Below are 18,840 nucleotides of genomic sequence, written 5' to 3'. Positions count from 1 at the left end.
TATAGCAACCTGGGGGGTTAATATAGAAATAAATTATGAATCCAAATTGTCATGGGCAAAAAGGAATAAAATAAATGTATGAAAAATATGTACTAGTTGCCAGTTTCATAGCACACAAAGCAATAGTTCCCAATCACGTGAAGCTAACCGCATGGTGAGTGGACCCAAAAGAGTCACCTAAAAGAGGCTAAGCTGCAGGTTATGTGAGTAATAAGGTATTTGTTCTATGTATAAAATACCAGTTCAAGTGTAAAAGCCGCTTACCAAAGTATAAGCTGAGCACTCAATCCTTGGTGTGCTAGCTAGTGTTACAATGAAAGAAAGTACTCAAGATGGGCTAAAGCATGTCGGGGACCAAAAATGAGATGCAAACATAAAGCCAAAGTATTAATAAAGAGAAATTAGACAATATCCAATTCCAAAGTGCAGGAAACAGCAAAAAGCGCTGTAACTCACCCGTGAGTCTTGACAACAGCGGCTGCAAACCCAATCAGGAAAAGGCTGGAGGAGGGTGCAGGATATCAGACATACTTTCAATCAGAGAATGCCAAGACTGAGCAAGAACAGCTCACTTGCTCATCCCTTATTGATAAAATTGGCTGCACTTGGACGGCTTTACCAAGCGGAGGTTGTGGCTAAGGAGCCCTAAGGAAAAAGCTGTGTTGCGCTGTCTGAGATAGTATCCTTGTTACTGTTGAAGGATACGGTGTAAAAAATACCATACTGGAAAGCATAATAGGGGGCCTGAATCCAAAAAAAGAAAAGGGAAATTTGGTTTCAAAAAGGAGATTTTAAAAATATATATATATTTTGAAATGGTGTGTGAGGGGGGGATACAAACTCTTAATGGACAGGAAGCATAGACTGGATGCAATGGGGAAGGTCCTGAGTGCTTGACTAAAGCATGTCCATAAATGTATGGGAAAGTTAAACAGGCCACGCAACACATCTTTGACACGGATCCTTGCAACGCTTTGCAAATCAGGATTTAAGGCACTTTGTTCTGTGAGCGTAGCTAGGTCCCCGTAGCCAGCCCATGCTTCATCGCAGTTGACCTGAGCTTATTCCTTTGTCCTAATCCAGTGTGATCAGATAGCCACACTTTTGGCTAGCGCCAAAAAACGTTGAGCTTTTGGGGGCTATTTTCACTGAAATCTTAAAAACTGCATATCTCTGGTTCTACTGACTGATGTTTTGTTTGGTCTTTTTTAATTTATGAACAATACCCTATTATTTTTTTAATTTGATGTGGGATGCTTTTTCTGTAGTGTTTTAATTGTATTACTTTTTGAAATGTTGCACAAATACTTTACACATTGCCTATGAATTAAGATTAAGCCAGACTGCTCTGTGACACTCTACTTGAGTGATAAACACAGGTTAATTTAGGATTGGCTTGTGATTCACCCTGACTAGCATGGTGATTGCTGCTTGACCAGGGCAAACACCCCAGTCAACCAGTAACTCAAATTCATATAGCAACCCTCTGAATTAATACATTGAGGGGGTCATTATGAACCCCGACTGTTCAGACCGCCATGCCGGAGCGGGGGCAATGACCGCCACCGGCATGGCGGTCTGAACCGCCATATTATGGACACAGTGAGGGGCACCTATGGCGGCCCTCCTCCAATGCCAGGCTGCCACCGACAGGCAGCCTGATGGTGGAGGGAGTCATTTTCCCACAGGGCCCCATGCAATGCCCCATCACGCAGGTCCCTGCCCGATTTACGGGCAGTGATCTGCGCGACGGATGCTGCTGCACCTGCCGCACACCAACATTAGGAGCCGCTGTCAATGTTACGCCTCTTCACCCCGCTGGTCTGGTGGACCGAAACACCGTTTCCGCCCGTCCGCCGGCCCAGCGGGGAAAACATTATATGGCCAGCAGGGGGGGGGGGGGGCAGAGGGACAGGTAGTCGCACTGGCGTTCATCTACTGACCGCCAGCCAGGATCTCGGCGGTTTTAACCACTGATATCGTAATGAGGGCCTGAGTTTTTGAAAGGTGTTTCTAAGGGTGCATTAGTATTGTTTGCAGGATGAATTCTGACAGATGAGTCTAGGAACTGCTTATATAAGCATCGTACAAGAAGCTCACATTATGACAAGTTCTGCACTGAGTGTGGGAAAGCGTATGGCTCCACTAATAATCTATATTTTTCTAAATCCACTGGCTCATATCCTAACAATCACTGGTCAGTAATGAACAGTTACTGGTCAGTAATGAACTACACCACATTCCCTCTTATACAGCCCTCAGCAGTGAAAAGCGAGGGGTTGAAAAACATTGCTCCATACTGTTCCTCAATATAATCTGCGAAAGCATACAGAACTTCAAATGTGTTCCACTTAGTAGATACAGACCCAGAATGATGAATACCACACATTACGCTTTTTTTAAAAAAACACCACTTGCATTGCTTAGGAGCTTGAGAACACCTACCCTCAACTCCATCAAAGCTTACAAAGCACTGTAAATGCTTATAGGCTCAAAGCAGATGAATCATTAAAGTGTGGGATGAAATCTTACATTGTAACAGAAACTGAAAGGTCAAGGTTGCTCATCCAATTTATGCTTTATTAAGATCTTGTGCTATAATCTAAATTTAATTTGCAATAATTCAGGATGTATTTATGAATCTTGAGGTTGAAAGCACTCTGTACTATGTCTTAAAATTATTATACTTTGACTGGAAGACAGTGCAGGAGAAGAAGCAGGATTTACATGGGTCATAAGCCCAAAAACAGAGGTTTCACTTTGTTATGAATTAAAAGAAGTGAGTGAGTTGGCTTTTGTGGTAGTCATATAAAACAGAGGAGGTAATTTAATGTTTGATAAGTGAACTATCAGGCAACTGGGTTGCAGAGGTCCTGACCTCCATGTCTCAGGTGGAGAACCACATGCCATGTTTATGGATGCCCACCTGCCTGAAAAGTGAACAGGTCTAGTGCTAACACATGATTAGACAGTTATGCACTAATGCTATTTGTTCAGTATCTCTGTGCAACATAACTTTCTGTGCACCTTATGTCTGTATCCTGCTTTTTTTTAACCAAGTTTGCAGTGCTGCTGTTTTTCATTTTCGAATCTCACAGTGCTGATGCCATGCAGTGATACATGAGTGGGCAATTGAAAATAGGTAGCACACATCCAGACAAGGAGCATTTATTTTTGGATGTTCAAGCAGAAGTCCCCAGTTTAGGGACTGTGGACCTCATTACGAGTGTGGAGGTCTTAAGACCACCTCACTCATGGTAGCGGTTAGGATTGATGCTGATGCGGGGGTCTGACCACTACATTACAACCCTGATGGTCAGAACACCTGGGAACCACCAGCCCGCCAAGATCCATGATCCCAGCGGCATGGCTGTGGCAGAGATTGTAATCCCCCAGGGCAGCCCTGCATTCAGCACTGCCCTGTAGATTACAACCTTGTCTTCCCTTGTGGTAACCCCGCTATTAAAAGGCTGGTGGAGAACAGGTGCACGTGGCCCCCCTGCCCAGCAAAGTAGACCGTGAACATTGCGAGGGTGCTGTTGCACCCTGCAGGCTACAGCACTGCTGCCGGCTCGATTACGAGCCGGAGACAATGCTGTAGCCTGTTTCCCACTAGACTGGCCTTAGTTTCCGCATGCCCACCTAGCGGGAAACTCATAATAACTCCGGCAGAGAGGTTGCCACGTAGGCTTTCCCGTCCGCCAAACTCACAGTAAGGCTATGTATTTGGAAAGAAGTGTTGATCTGTCTGCTGTGGTGTAAGGGTATGGTGTGCCAGCTGTCAATCTTTTTTGCAAAAGTATCCCTGCCATGTCAGCAAAAGCACTCTCAGCAAAATGTTTCTGTTGAACCAGACACATCTGCATCTGGGGGGATGACCTTCTTGGCAGCAGGAACAGTGTGAATATCTAAATAAGATGATATGACCATGGCTGTGATGGTGGAGGCAGAAGTGCTCGGCTACTGCTCAGTTGCCTCTAAGGCCTGAATTAGGGCTTAAACCATTAGCAGCCTATACACAAAGGCATGTTGCATACAGAAAAGAGTAGACCTACAATTCTCTCTTAGGTACGTTTACATGCTCGTATATGCTTTTGCAAATTGGCCCCAAAACATCTAAGAAAGGAATATTTAGGGAATATGAATATGCAATTAGAAATAGAAAGGACTGTGTCCCCTTTGTACTTTTACTAATAGGGAGTTAGGAAAGTTCAGGGCTGATTCATCAAACCATGTAAGAGTACATAAAAGAGTACTGCAGGCATACTACTTCCTATACTCATACATACTTTTGTGAATGACCCCTTGATCTTGATCTCATCTTTCTCCACAGGAACATGTCTCTATTATCTGAAAGCCTATCTCTTTCCATTTCTGTCTACTATGGTAACTTAACGTCATGGGCTGTATTACAGAAAGTGCCCAGAGGTCGCATCAGGACTTTGTGTCCACTTCTTGCACGCCAGGTCTGTTTGTTGTTACAGAATGCATTATGTATGTTTGAGCAGCCCTACTATAATATGGATTGCGCTGGTACACATTTTGCACATGGGCATGACCCATTCCTTAATTTGTAAACAAAAACGTGCCGGAGCCCAGAGCTCTCTGCAGAAACAGGCAGCTGCTGTGATTAAGTGTCCGAGCACAGAATACTGAGGCAGCGTAGTCCTGAAGCCATCTCGGGCCTCTTTAATCAATTTACAGCCGCTCCCTGCCCCTTCAGCTCACTCTTGCAACTTTCGGCTTTCTCCCGTTGTGACGGTTTTTCGTTTTTGTCTTCTTCCTTCTTTCCCATATGTGTCTTTTGCTTGCAGTAAATGCTTGAGGCAGAAAAAAAGTGTTGGCTTCCAAAAATAAATGCCGGTGCCCCACACCGGAAACCACGGCTCAATCTAAGCACTGGCGTGACCCCACACAAATAACTAAGGAGTTTGCCTTTGACCCCATACTATAGTACAAACATGGGCAAAGAGGCAAAGGCGCTTTTGGGAGGTTTTCCGTGATCTATCAAGTGCGACAGTTGCTCAGCTAACACTATGCTTATAGGCATACTGGACTGAGAACACAAGATTGCCTTATAGACATTCCGAAGATTACGTGAAAGATTTTTCTGAAAATGTCTTTGGACTGTACTGCCTAAAGGAACATTGTTTGTTGTTTCAGATGCCCAGGTTCCCTTTGGATTATGAGTTGACCTATTCTACCTCTACATAATATTGCATAGCATTTGAAGCACCAATCATTAATGAAAAGACTACTTTTCACAAATATCTTACTGACAATGTGGTTGATTCATCTTCAAAACTGAGGTTCTCGTCACTTACAATGTGGCCCCAGCGATCCGTCGATTCTTAGTGCCTTCTTTTGTAACATCTGGAAATTTCTGCTGTGTCATATAATGATGGAGTTCAGAGAACAAGTGTGCTAGTGTCATAGCAGAGATGCAAACTGGGTACCTTTTGCAAGCCGAGCAAGAATGAACTCTTTAAAAAGCTTGACAATTCAAAGCAGTTCAGAAGCCTGGAGCTAGCGGTGCCGCAGATACTAATCACGCAGTGCTGAGACAGTGCATTTCACACTCTTTCCTAGAAGGAGCATGACATCAGGTCTTTATTAATTTTCTCTATAAGTGTCACATTAGACATCTGCTGCTGTTTTTAAGGTGTTTTCACTGCTAAAATCCTTACAATTTTGTAGGATTCCAGATTGCGGAAGACAAAATATCTTCATTACAAACCAAGAAATGATAGGTGCTGAAATTAAACTCTCGCTCCTCGCGAATTAATTCATCTATGTCGAAATACTAAGAATGTTCCATTGCAAATAAACTGTGCTCTTTATTTTTGTTTTTTTTATCTCCTCATAAAATTGGAATAATGTACATTCTAAAGTAATAGATTCAGAATAAATGACTATTTTTTTTTTATTTTAGTGCGCCTGGCAGCAGTTTGCACTATCATATAATAGGTGGGATTTTATATTATGCATTAAATATATGGAAATTAAACACAATAGGTCAATTGTTTTTAAAGAAATTGTGAGCAAATCTCAAAGAGGGTTCAAAATAAATCAACATTATGACTAGAAGAATTAGAGACAAGGTGGCAAAAATATTTTTCCAGTTTAAGAAGGGAAATATACACTTTCGTCCCATTTGAAAGTGCACAGAGAATAAAACTAAGGGCCTGTTCACGAAGGTAAGTTACACTTTTGAGTATGTTTACACTTTGCAGTAAGTTTACTACTTTCATTACTCACAAACTTTGGGCCTGATTCACAAAGGTAAACTTAAAGTTTTGTGTAAGTTTACTATTTTTTTGGTAATTAAGTTTATCCTATCTTTTTATATGCGGAGCACCCCACCCTGACTGACTCAGCCTGTCCACGAGGTGCAATAACTGCTCGTAACGTTCTACGGCAGGGGTTGGGTGGTGGTCTGTATCTCCTGCTGTCTGGAGCACCTACTCCTGCAGCAATGAAAAGGGTTTGATATTTCCGAGTTTGGAATTACTGGGGCTGACCCAATAATCCTGGGTCCAGAGACACTTGGAATTGAAGGTGGCAGAATTCCACCCAGAATTATCTCTCCAAATGAAATATTGCCACTCGTAATGAAGGCCACACCCATTAGTGATAAGGATGCTGAAGGTATAAGCATCCAGAAGCAATTAGAGGGTTTATATTTTGATTGGAAGTCTGCTGAACTAGACCCCATTATGTAAGTGATCAGTCTGCCCTCACAGTACTGTACAACATTTCAGTCTTTCTTTGAGAGGACGTGGTCCAATTTCCAGAGCACTTTACTCAATTTTATATGTAGGGAAAAATGGTACTCCTTCATAGAGAACCGTGGTAATGCCATTGCTCAGCCCTGGAAAGCTGTGCCTGCTAGCACCAGCCAAAAGTTTCACATCTTTACATTGCGGTTATTAATTTCCTGATTGCTGACAGTGGCACCTGGCTGTTCACTCTAAATGAGAGTTCCAACACTTTATTACAGCAAAATATTACACCTCTTTGACAGGATGGTATTGTTCCTTGTGTGTCACAAATATCAGAACAACATGCTACAATGTTATTTGATGTATTTCAGAGATATAAAATTAATTACTTCTTCTAATAGGGCTTGGAGAGACATTTTGCTTATTTTATAGTAAAACAAATAACAACTGTCAGATTCCCCAGGTGCAAAAATCAATGCAAAAATAAAAGCTAAATGTTGAAGTTGACTTATTTATGTACATTTTCAAATGTTAGCATGAGTGGAAGTAAATATTAAATATATTTTCTGAAACATCAGATCACAAATGTAATGAACACATAGACTTCAAGTGTTCTCTATATCTACTCTTGTTTGCAAAGAGTTCTTTAGTATAAAATATCAACTGAATCCCTTCCTCAGTAGTTGCTAAGCAGGAGCAGACAAACCATGAACTCCATCTGGCAAACTTTGGATGGGTCAGGAGTAATATGGCTTTTGGGAACACTTCCCCTGTTTTTTTGAAGACGGGTTCACTGCAGATGCTTACTTTTATGCTTGCTAATGTTACTGAAAGTAACAAGTATTGGCAAAGCCAACAGTTCTAGCTTTATCAAGCTCGTGTGAAGGTCAATTTGTTATTTTCAGCAAATGCCACAAAAATGAAAAGAAGAAAAAAAGAAAACATTCCTCTGTTTATATGTGGGAACCACAGACTTGCAATGAAAGTATTGCTTTAAAAAATAAACCACATAGAACAGTAAAGATACTTCCTACTAGACAGGTGTACTTACTATAGGCATAGACGCCCTCTTTAGATGGCATGCATATCACAGAAAATATGATTCTTATTGTCACAAAGAACGTTTGACTTTAAATTGCTGTAACGTGAAGACATAGTTGAAACACACAAGGATAACTAAAAAAAATAAAAAAGTAAAATACATGTAAACAAGCATTGGCATAGCCAGTAGGTCTTGCTTTAGGGACTTTGTAAGTGTTTAGCCATGCATCACATTATCCTGAGTGATTCAATTATAACGTACTTTGTGAATATGTTTAACGTTATATCAAGCCTAAATAGCATCCATTTAAACAAAAATAAACTGCACACAAAATAAAAAGTGTGTGCCAAATTGCAGGCACATGATGTGTGAAGCAAAGTAAACAAGTCTCATGAAGATGAAGGTATCACCCATCCCACCTAAGAACGGGCCTGGGAATGAGGAATTGCTCATTCTAATAAGGGGGAGTGTGCCAGAAGGCCAAGTAGGAGAACCAGAATTAACTAGGCAGGGGGCTACCATGAAACTACCAGGGACTGTGTATCAATAGAGAGATGAAGTGTGTATATGTGACAACTAGAAGGAGTATATTCAAGGAACCATGCAGCACATATAAAAGGAGACAGGGGGTTATATAAACCTGACAGTCAGGAGTATATAGTAAAAGGGATCAATGATCAAAGGCGGCAGGGACAGCATATTAAACAGGTTAGGGGAGCACACAAAAGTGAGAAAAGTTTAGTTAAACAAGGAACCAGGAAGAATAAGTACATAACAAGTGACTAGGCAGGATAGGCAAATGTGGCAATGAGTCCATATAAAACACGCAACACTTTGAAGTTCGACAAATGTAATTAAACAGACACCCTCTGAAAGCAGCTTGACATTTGATCTTTGATCTTGGAATGCATTTCAATGTGATGAGAAAACCACCTACACTGTTGATTGCACTGTGCGCGGCATTGACAGCAGTTGGGTGACATTCCACTCCTTTGCAGGTGTGCACTAACAGTTTTTGGGAGCAGATCACATTTTGTCAAACTTTTGGCAGGGAGGAAAGCGCATTGCAGAACAATTTTGGTTGATTTCATTGAGCATCGGCTGCAGCTTCAGGGGTGGCATGTGTGTGCTTTGCCAGCTGGTTTCATTGTTCCGCATTAGAGGCACATATATTTATTTTGTCAGACTCTAGTTCACACAGCAAAGGTGCGGGTGTTTAACTAAATTCTGTAAATTAACTGAAGAGTGCACTGCCCAACAGCAGTAATGACATACGTTAATCTGTAACTAGATTGCAGTGCACCCTGCACTCACAACAGAGAGGGAGGCATAGGTTGCAGTGTGCACTGCATGTAAACAGAGTCTGGATTGAGGCAGCAAGGCCAGTCGTGGTTGGCTGTCTGGTCACTGGGATAATCAATGGATAAAACTGAGACTGAAAGTTGGGGGTGAACGGCAGGGGTATAAAAGGCTCTTAACACAGTTGGTTGAATGGGCATCAGACGGTGAAGTTAATGGCTAGTCCATGCCCTGTTTCAAATGTGGTGTTTTGCATTTGTCTTGCTATTTGTGGCACACAGGAGGCAGGACAGGCAAGGCCAAACTCTCACAGATAAAACAAGAAAAATCAGGATGTAAGAGAGACGGAGCAAATAACAACAAGGCACAGAGGTGGAGGCAATAAACAAGGACAGTGATGCCGTTGACAACAATGAAGCACAAGGGAGGAGGCAATAAACAAGGACTCCAACAAGGTGGGGGGGACAAAGAGGGTTCAAGAGGGCTTGCAAACTCATGCACTCATATGGGGTGCTACTGCAAAAATCAAGGACTCATTAGGTAACATTATCTATTCCAGGAATTGCATTGTTATCTCACATTTACTGCGTGGTGTACAGCTAACATTAATATGGTTACCACCAGTCTCCTAATTAAATAGACCCTCCTTAAATTCAGCGTTATGTCCATTGTCCGTAGGTGATGTCATTTGTTCATAATTTTAACATTTCTGGCTTTCATGAAAACCAATCCAACGACTAAACATAATCTGAGAGCCATCTGGGAGTGGGCGGTAATGCTAATGTATAAAATCACCGCAGATTGGAGCATTGGCGGAACCCAAGCCAATCATAAGGCGCTGTTAGAAATGGGGTCTTTGGTTGACAGTCAGATTACCCCCTGTTCAAGCAAGGCCCTCACTCTAGTCAGGGTAAAAGAGAATTACCCTCAGCTAACCCCTGCTTACCCCCTTGGTACCTTGGCAGAGCAGTAGGCTTAACTTCAGAGTGCTAGGTGTAAAGTATTTGTACCAATACACAGAGTAACTTAATGAAAACACTACAAAATGACACAACACCAGTTTAGAAAAATAGGAAATATTTATCTAAACAAAACAAGACCAAAACGACAAAAATCCGCCATACACAATTCAAGTTATGAATTTTTAAAGATTAAACTCAAAAATAGCACTTAGAAACACAAAATGCTTCGATGAGGTGTTAACACAGCATCATGACGGTGTCGTTCCCAACAATCTGACACCAGCGGCACCGGACATGGAGTCGCGTAGACCCCCAAGTACAGTACCTTTGGTGAAGAGTGAAAACAAGCCAATGCGTGAAGTTGGGATTGCGGCATCTGTGCGAAACGTTGAATCCACGCACTTCGTGCGGCGTCGGTCACGACGTGGTGCAGCGACTTCCACAGACTCGCGGACTTCGGCGGGTCTGCAGCAATGTCAGATCTGAGAAGGTCGTCGCGTTCCAGCGAAGATCACGGAACCGGGTGCAGACAGCGTCACTGGATCCAGCAGCGACGTCGGTCCGAAGTTGTCCGAAGACGATTTCCTTGAATTTCCAACAGCTTTCCTTCAAAGGGCCCAGAGACTGGATAGGGCACCACTTGTCAGAGCAGGAGTATCTCCAGAGACTCCAGGTGCTGGCAGAGAGAAGTCGTTGCTGTCCCTGGGACTTCAAACAACAGGAGGCAAGCTCTAAATCAAGCCCTTGGAGATTTCTTCACAAGATGGAAGGCACACAAAGTCCAGTCTTTGCCCTCTTACTCTGGCAGGAGCAACAACTGCAGGGTAGCTCCACAAAGCACAGTCACAGGCAGGGAAGCTGTTCTTCCTCAGTTCTTCAGCTCTTCTCCAGGCAGAGGTTCCTCTTGTTTCCAGAACTGTTCTAAAGCCTGTGGTTTTGGGTGCCTTTCTTATACCCAATTTCTCCTTTGAAGTAGGCCTACTTGGCCTCCTTGCCTTTCCTTCCTGCAGCACTTGGGCAGGCTCCTTGCCCTTCCTTCTTGCAGCACGTGGGACAGGCTCCTTGATCTTCCTTCCTGTAGCACTTGGGGCAGGCTCCGTGCCCTTCCTTCCTGCAGCACTTAAGGCAGGAACCTTTTCCGTCTGGCTGGCTGGTGGCCAGAATCCTTTCACACCTGGAGTTGCTGGGGACACTACTGTGCCTGTGGTCTGGGTGGCTGAAGTGCGTGCCTAGATTTTGACCACCCTGACCTGACATGAAGGACGGTGGGGGGGAGGGGTAGGGAAGAGGTCAATGGTGGAGAGGAAAAGCTTCTAAGGGACATTGGGGTGGGAAGAGGGAGAAGGTTTGGGAGTGGAGGAAGAGGGAGTAGTTGTAGGAGATGTCAGCCTGCTGTGTTTGGGTGCCCGTGCATGGGCTGGATGCTGTTGTGAGGTGGATGGCTGTTGGGTGTCTGAGTGCTTGCGTTTGTGTAATTTGGGAGGAGGGGGCACAGACACAGTGGGAGAGGGCGCAGGGGACGTGTGCATGGATGTATGGGTGGTGTCTGCCAATGAGGTGTGTGATCTGATAGGTGTGCTGGTGATGGGGGTAGCGGATGAGGATGTAGTGCATGCAGGTGTGAGTGTAGACGCAACTGGGAGGGAGGTAGAGTACGAGGAGGAGGGAGACACAGTGGAGGCAGTGGATGATGGTATGTCTGCATCTGAATGGTGTTTGTGTGAGTGCCTGTGGGATGAAGTGTGGTGCTTGTGTTTGCCATGTCCATTCTTGTGTGTTGTCCTGTGTGCATGCTTGTCTGCCTGTGTGCTTGGGATAGGTTGAGGGTGGAAACATGGACAATGGCTGCCATCAGAGAGGAGGCCAGAGCCTGGATTGATCTCTGTTGGGCCGCCAAGCCAGTGTGAATGCCATCCAGAAATGCATTTGACTGTTGCATTTGGGCTGCCAGCCCCTGGATGGCATTCACAATGGTTGACTGCCCAACAGAGATGAATCACAGGAGGTCAATAGCCTCCTCACTCAGGGCAGCAGGGCTCACAGGGGCAGGGCCTGAGGTGCCTGGGGCAAAGGAGATGCCCACCCTGGGTGACCGGACACGAGCTACTTGCTGAGGGGCTGCTGGGAGGGAGGTGCTGGTACGGGGGTGGCGGATGTACCTGTAGCTGGGTTGGTCACAGAAGTGTCCGCCACCACCAGGGAGCTTCCATCGGAGGAGGTATCCATGTTGGAACTGTCCCCTCCAGTCTCCGCCGTGGTGTTCCCCTCGCCCTCTGTCCACTGGTGCCCTCATCGTCGGTGTACTCGGCCTCCTGGGTCCTGTGGGATGCAGCTCCCTCTGTCGCCGGTGTCTCCGCTGCTCCACCAGATGATGCTAATGCACTTAAGGGCAGGATGACTAAACAAACAGGGGGGGGGAAGAGACAAAGGATACACTTTTTCAATGACTGCACCAACACCACCGTTGGCGTACACAGCACCCTCACACACAGGGCCTATCCAGCCCTGGATAGGCCACCGCCAGTCTGCAGGCCATCAGGGGGGTCAGGTTTCAAAGGGCACCCCATCCTCATTGGGAGGCCATCCCCAGCTGAGCCTCCGCCATCTTCCATGCCCAGCTTCTCAGGTCCTCCCACCGTTTCCAACAGTGGGTGCTCCGCCTGCCATAGACCACCAGGGTCCGCACGTCCTTGACAATGGCACGCCATATACCCTTCTTTTGATGGGTGCTGACCTGCAGAAAAATACACACAGGGAAAGGTATTAGTCAGACCTTTACACTGCCTGTTACACTCTTGGCCCACCATGCCGCTTCATAGCCCCATTAGCAAAGACATGGCCCTGCATACATGCTGCACGCTGCCCAGGGGACATCCACCACCCCCCTACACGAGGCCTGCACACACACCACTCCATGCATTCACTCCCCATGCATCGTGCTCATAGTGTACTTACCTGTTGGTCTGGAGGCCCATACAGCAGTCGGTACTGGGGTAGGACCCCATCCACCAGTCTTTCCAACTCCACCGAGGTGAAGGCAGGGGCCCGTTCCCCAGTCACATGAGCCATGGTAGGTTCCAGACACAGGTCACAGCAGCACATGCAGTGTAGGTCCTCTCCTGTTGAAGGTCAGGTAGCAATTGAATGAACAGATAGAAAATGACAGTTACATCACCGCCGGCGTACATCACCATTGGCCACTGTAACCCATAGGGCCCAATTATAACCAACAAGGAGTTGCACGGCGGTTCTTGACCGCCTCCTGCAACGGCGCACAACATCAGCGGAATTACCTCACTTCCACCTGTCCCTCCATACTGTACAGGCAGTTGCCATTTCAGGGAGGGGGGCAGGCCATGGATCCCAACTGCGTCACAGTTCACATTTTCACATTCTGGACATATGCCACCATAATATTTCATGTATTACACTATGCATTGTACTGTAGTAGTTACAACATACAGATAATGACCAGCTGCTCACTCTTTTGCCCCATAGAATGCAACTGTTGTGCATGAATAGGAGATGGAGACATACCCCGTGTACAGACCCCTGGTGGACTTGGCAACAATAGAGGACAGGCACATACTTGACAGGGCCACAATCACAGAGCTGTGTGCTCAATTGGAGCCTGACTGGCTATCTGCTATCCGTCACCCCACTGGGATCCCCCCTCTTTTGCAAGTGCTATCAGTGCTCCATTTCCTGGCAACTGGTTCTTTCCAAGTGACAGTGGGCTTAGCAGCAGGAATGTCACACCCAATGTTCTCAATAGTGCTGACCAGAGTGTTGTCTGCCCTGATCAAACACATGTGCAGCTACATTGTTTTACCCCAGGTGGATGATTTGGCCACTGTGAAGGCTGACTTCTATACAATGGGACATATCCCCAACATCATTGGTGCAATTGATGGGACACATTTTGCATTTGTCCCCCCCGGTGAGGTCTTCAGGAATTGCAAAACTTATCACTCTATGAATGTGCAGATGGTGTGTTTGGCGGACCAGTACATCTCCCATGTCAATGCTAAGTATCCAGGTTCGGTGCATGATGCTTTTATCCTGAGGAATAGCAGCATCCCAAATGTGATGGCCCAACTACAGAGGCACCGTGTGTGGCTAATAGGTGAGCCCTATGGCGGTCATTATGAACACGGCAGGAAACACCGCTGACCGCCGTGGCGGCGGTGAACAGAAGTCTGCCGTTGGCGGTGAATGGAAACCCGCCATATAATGAACGAAAATCCCAACCCTGCCAAAAATCACCAGGCCACCAGTCCCCGCCATGACCCTTTTGACAGGAATCCCAGACATCCCCACCTAGCCACCGCCGAGCACACCCACATCCCGCCCTCCAAATAATGATGCACAAATCAACTTGGTGGACAGTGGAGGCTGGACGACCTTTGGTGGTTCCGCCCGCCACAGGCGGCAAGTGGACTTAACAGGAAGAAGTGCACACATTAAATAAGCGTGCAACCCACACACCTGACACACATCCATAACGCCATAAAACACCCCTAGACATACCCCACAATCCTTTGCAACAAAACCAGGCCAAGAAGATGTAGAGCACCAGAGACAGACACCGAACACCAGCATACACGAGACGCACACCGACCCACAGAAGAGCACCCTCACCTTGTTCCCAGCCCCGACACTATTCACCACACTCACCATGTCACCCCCAAACATCCACTCTTCACAGAAAGGGAGTTAAGGACCATGGTGGACGAGATCCTGAAGGTGGAGCCTCAAATATTCGGGGCCGAGGTGCAGCACACACCCATAGCAAGGAAGATGGAGCTATGGCAGACCATTGTGAACAGGGTCAATGCAGTGGGACACCATCCACGCACCCGGGATGACATCCGGAAGAGATGGAACGACCTGCGGAGGAAGGTCAGGGGCATGGCATCAAGGCACCACATTGCAGTCCAGAAGACTGGGGAAGGACCGCCACCAACACCACCTGCAAACACAGACTGGGAGGAAAAGGTACTGGCCATCCTGCACCCTGAGTTACTCGCTAAACTCACTGGAGGAATGGACTCGGGTAAGTCATCAACATATACCCCATATACACCATACCTGTAATGCATGCACCACACCACCCCACCCACACCTACCAGGACCAACACCTCACCCAGGCAACAGCCACTAAATCCACTCTCCCTGCATGACCACAAATCCACTAACAGGCACACATCCCTCCCCCTGTGCACAGCCACCTACCCCTGCAAGTACCCACAATGGAACAACACTCCCCACCACAATGCAACCCCACAGTCGAAGCTAAATGCAGTGTCAACCTCACAAAGGCACCCTGTAAGGCCACTGAAAGTAACCCCAGCACAAAATAGCCCAGTCCTGTTCACCTCAAACGTTCATGCAGCTGTAACAGACATGTCTATGTCCACAACAGGCACCACCACCCATGCCACCCTAACTGACGGGACAAGGAGTGCCAGTGCCCCCCAGGGAAACAGAGGCACCTCACAGGACACTGGTGAAGGATCCCTGGACACTGATGAGCAGACAGGCCCCTCACACAGTCCTGGACTGTCACCATGCAGCAGCCCCACCCAGAAAACCACTGTCACCCCTACCACCCAGTAAAGACCAGCAGCCCAGGGCAAGCGTCTCCACACCAGTGTATCCAGGCCACAGACTGGTGGAACACAGGTACAGAGACCACAGTCTCCCACTCCCAACATGCAAGAAGGCAAGGGCCCCAGTACAAGTGGTACTGCCAGACCTGTGCAGGGGACACAGACCCAGGGGGCTAGGGCAAGTGCAAGGGTGTCAGTGGGCCGGGGGGAGTCCACAGGATGGATGCAGCAGCCCAGGACGTGATATCAGAGGTATTGGGGGCCTACCAGCATACCCATGACAGGTTGGCACAGATAGTGTCCACCCTGGAGCAGCAGGAACACCACCAACAGGCCATGGAGCAGTGGAAACAGCACAACGCCACAATGGCCACCATAGCAGAAGCACTGCTGCAGCTGGTACAAACCCAGTCTGAAACCCACACAGGACAGGAGGCCCCCACTATAGCACCGGACACCCACCATGAGATTACACCATCAGCAGAAACATCCCAGGAACTTCCCTCACAGGAAACCCAAAGGCCCACCATGCCATCCCCTGAAGATCAATAGCAGGCGCCCAAACGGCCCCCAGGCCAAGATATGGCACTGGAACCCCAGCAAAGAACAAGGCCCCCTTCAAGAAGTAACTCAGCAACAACCTGCACAGCAACCATCCCACTCAATCAGCCACCACACATTGCTAAGAGGCAATATGAACTAATGTAAGAAAAGATGGACCCATCAATACTACAAACATGGCTGCCACCATGTTGGCTTTGAGGACAGCCACTCCTTACGACTTGCCATCACTGTAAATAGCATTATTCACTCCCTGCAACCAATAAAACACATATCACACCTGTAACACTGTGCCCTGTATTAAATTGTGAACAAAGTGAAGTATGGATGCAACTGGCTGATAACTACTTTATTGTCATATCTGTGCATGAAAGGAGTCCTGTGTGCCTAAATGTGGGCCCTAAGTAAACGCAGAAAATATCAATCTGTACCATGCATAACTGGACCATGTTTCACCTATCATTATCAACCCCCCCCCAATATGACTGAGCACACTGACAGTAAGCGTCACAAACCCCAATGTCAGCCCAAAGTCCCACACAGGTACTGGAAGTAGAGTTGTATCAGTTGGGTCCTGGAATTGACATCTTCCCCTTCCTCATCATCACAATCACTCTCCTCCCCTCTCTGAGGTAGCTCTTTCAGGACATACAGCACCCTCCACCTCCAAGAGGGGGATAGAATGTTGCACTGTCACGTTGTGCAGCATGCAGCAGGCCACCACTATTCTACACACCTTTTCTGGCCCATAGGCCAGGGATCCCCCAGAGGTATGTAGACAACGAAATCTAGCCTTCAGGAGACCTATTGTGCACTCTATCACCCTCCTAGTACGTCCATGGGCATCATTGTAATTCCTCTCTGTATCCGTCCTGGAAATCCTCACTGGCGTCAGGAGCCAACGCAAGTTTGGATAGCCAGAATCACCTAGAAGAATGTGCAATACAGAGTAGTCATTGTTAAGCCCCTTAGTCAGACGGCCTGGCTGTCTGCTATGTGTCAGTTAGTGACAGACACACTTACCTATGATCCACCCTCTATCCGCTTGGAGTTGTTCCATCCTCTGTGGCACACTACTGTTCCTCAACACAAAGGTATCATGGACTGAACCTGGGAACATGGTATTCACATGTGAGATGTACTGGTCTGCATTACATACCAATTGGATGTTCATGAAGTGACAGTTCCTTCTGTTTCTGCACACCTGTTCACTGACTCTTGGGGGATGATCGGTATGTGGGTGCCATCGATGACACCTATCACATGGGGTATGTTGGCAAAGGCATAGAATTCAGACTTGATGGCAGGGAGGTCAGTACTTTAGGAAAACCTCACATAGGACTGCAGGTGTTGTACAAATGCATTTAGAAATCTTGTCAGTACCATGCTGAACATTGGCTGTGAAAATCCAGCACCCATGCTCACTGTCACTTGAAATGAGCCCTTGGCCAGGAAATGAAGTGCAGAGACTACCTGCACTTCAGTAGGGATGGCATGCTGATTACGATTTCCCAGAGTTAGTGTAGGATCCAGTAAAGCACAAAGTTCCTGAATTGTTGCATGTGTGAGTCTGTAATTGATTATGATCTGACGCTCCACCATGGTCCTCATATCCACAAGTGGTCTATACACCGATGGTGCCCTTCCTCGCCAAAAGGGTCGGTACCTACTAGGGGTATCAAAAAGGTGGGATGAACACACAAACATGGGAACACATTGTCATCAATTGTGCACTGCATATTTCATTGTAGTGACTCAACTGCTTCTTGACTGATCTACATCTACACCTCAATGAGGGAACAGTGTTTTTCATGTGTGGTATATTACGGAATGGTCACATGCATAGGTGCTTCATGTGGCTAGCAGGGCCTGTATTGTGCACATTTTTATGTATAGATGCGTAGTTACTGCCAAAATGTCTGCCCACTGTAATCCAGGCCTTTCGTTGTGGAAGTGACCTCATACCGCTAGCGGTTAACATCACAGAGTAAGGCGGTGTTTACTGCTGTTCGCACCGTCATTGGTTAACATGGATGCCAATGGGGAATCCTGGCGTATCATGATCGCCGCCGGCGGAAACGGTGCACACTGCCACGGTACGTACGCTATTTCGTCACCTATTATTCACTTGACTCCCTGATCTCATGCAGTCAGGTACTCCACTGTGTGTGCTTCTGTGGCCTGCCTCTGGCAATGGATGTGGCTCGTGTTGTAGGGGAAAGGGCCCGGGCCTTCACCTAGGAGGAACTGGAGAGGCTAGTGGACGGGGTCCTGCCCCTGTATGCAAAACTGTACAGATGGTCAGAGGTACAAGTGAGTCTGGGTTTGGGGGGCACTGTTTGGGAATAATAGATGGTGTTTAATGGACATATGTGTGCACCTCTGAGCCTGCATGGGCCGTGGTACATGGCATGCTGCGTGCGTATGGTCTGTAAGTCTGAGAGTACTGTCCGTCTTATAGTGGACAATTAGCCAGCTGTACCTATCTTGCAAGTGCCTGATCTCTGTGTTCCATATCTGTATCACCCTTTTGGGTCAGCGCCCAACAGAAGAGGGCACTTTGGCATGCCATCGCCAAGGAGGTGCGGACCCTGGGGATCTACAACCGGCAGAGCACCCACTGCAGAAAGAGGTAGGAGGAC

This window comes from Pleurodeles waltl, chromosome 2_1 (genome assembly GCF_031143425.1).
Source record: "Pleurodeles waltl isolate 20211129_DDA chromosome 2_1, aPleWal1.hap1.20221129, whole genome shotgun sequence".
NCBI classification, from domain to species: domain Eukaryota; kingdom Metazoa; phylum Chordata; class Amphibia; order Caudata; family Salamandridae; genus Pleurodeles; species Pleurodeles waltl.
The sequence above is the reverse complement of the archived record's forward strand: the minus strand, read 5'-3'. Positions refer to the sequence as shown.